Source organism: Arachis hypogaea, chromosome 19, assembly GCF_003086295.3.
Source record: "Arachis hypogaea cultivar Tifrunner chromosome 19, arahy.Tifrunner.gnm2.J5K5, whole genome shotgun sequence".
NCBI classification, from domain to species: Eukaryota; Viridiplantae; Streptophyta; class Magnoliopsida; order Fabales; family Fabaceae; genus Arachis; species Arachis hypogaea.
Window position 1 is genome coordinate 121,486,651 of NC_092054.1, and position 1,822 is coordinate 121,488,472.

At 41.9% G+C, this 1,822-nt stretch overlaps 1 non-coding gene across 1 annotated transcript; it reads right to left on the bottom strand.

Moving 5' to 3' along the window:
- Positions 1-831: 831 nt before the first annotated feature.
- On the bottom strand, positions 832-939 carry LOC112781193 (small nucleolar RNA R71). Its single transcript, XR_003191985.1, has one exon. It is a non-coding gene; the product is annotated as a small nucleolar RNA R71 (small nucleolar RNA).
- Positions 940-1,822: the final 883 nt, after the last annotated feature.

Sequence of the window (1,822 nt, forward strand, 5' to 3'; positions counted from 1 at the left end):
AACCCGTTGGGAGACGACCTGGGACTTAAAACTCCCAGTAATTTTAATTTAAACTCTCTGTGACATATTTCTAAATTGATAGGCAGATTTTCGGTGAGTTAAGAACTATACTTGCAACGTAACTATTTTAATAAATTTTTTAATTCACCAGCTTCTGCTTCCCATCAATTTTTGGCGCCGTTGCCGGGGAGTTGCAATAGAGTGCTAATTTTATTAATTAGAATTTATTTATTTGCATTTTATTTAATTTTGCTACTATGAGCTGCATGTTTCTTCCGTCAAATGACACGTTCACTTCCTGATCCGCGCTTGCTAATATTCAATCCTGAAATTGAAAGAACAATTTCACGAATAAGGCGAGAACAGCGTAGGTTAGCCCACTCTGAGGGCGGATCTGAAAGTGAATTTGAGGAAGAAACCAGCCCCCGTTCTACTGATTCGGTTGTTCTACGTGCAGAAAACATGGCAGCTAGAAGAGTTACCATTCAGGAGGAAGGAGCTCCTGATTTTACAATGCAACCGTTTCAAGCGCATTATCCAGCGGTAGCTACGGATTTTGAAATAAAGACCACACTGTTAAATTTGATGCCCAAGTTTCATGGCCTACCTGCTCAAGAGCCTATCAAGCACTTGAGAGATTTCCAGGCAGCCTGTTCTACTGTCAAGCGTGATGGCACTGATGAAACTTCAATTCTGCTGAAAGCTTTTCCATTCTCTCTTGAGGGAAAAGCAAGAGAGTGGTACTACACTCAACCTATAGCAAATGTATCCAACTGGGATACACTCAGAAAGGAGTTTTTGGAGAAATTCTTTCCATCTGAAGTTACTGATAAACTGAGGAAGGATATCTCTACAATTGTTCAGGATGACAATGAGACTCTCTTTGAATACTGGGAGCGCTTCAATAATCTTCTGGAAGCATGCCCCCACCACATGATTGACAAGATCGTGCTACTCAGCTATATCACACAAGGTATGAGGCCCCAGGATAAGACCACATTGGAAAGTGCCAGCAATGGGTCTATGAAGAAGTACAAGACCACTGATGAAGCTTGGCAATTGATCAGTGATTTAGCTGAATCTACTCGGAACCACAGACAGAAGCAAGGCCATTCAAAAGCCGTTGCAGAAGTATCTTCTGGCATAGAGACTGCTGCTCTAAATCAAAGCATCTGTGAGATGACCAACCTGCTGAAGCAAATGCAGTTGAATCAACAAGCTCAGCAAACTCAACCGCAGCAAAACCAACAACTATTCCCACAAAGAATTTGCAGAATTTGTGCTGATTACAGCCATTACACTGATGAATGTCCGCAGCTCCAACAAGAAGACAACATGGTGGCATCCACTCACAACTTCTATGACCACCCCAACCAAGGGTACAATCAAAGTGGAAATAATAACCATGGATGGCAGGACAATTCAAACCAGCATTGGAGGGACAACAATAATATGGGAGGCAGAGATAATCAGGAAAATCAGAGGTGGAATAATAACAACAACAGGCAGCAAAATCAACCTTACCGAGCACCTCACCTGAGGCAAAACCAAGGACCACCAAACAATCAGCAGAAAACCTCTCAATTTACTCATTCTTCGGTATCTTCTAATGAAGATTTATTACAAGCTTTTGAGAAAAGACAACTGGCCATGGAAAGTACCATCGTGAACACTATTAATGCCAGTCTGAATGGTCTCACCTCTTTTCTGCAAGCTTTTATGACACAGCTTGGTTCAGCAAAAAATTCCAGTAACCAACCTTCAAGCACCACTGGAATCCCTTCTCAACCATTACCCAATCCAAAGGGAGGCATTAATGCCA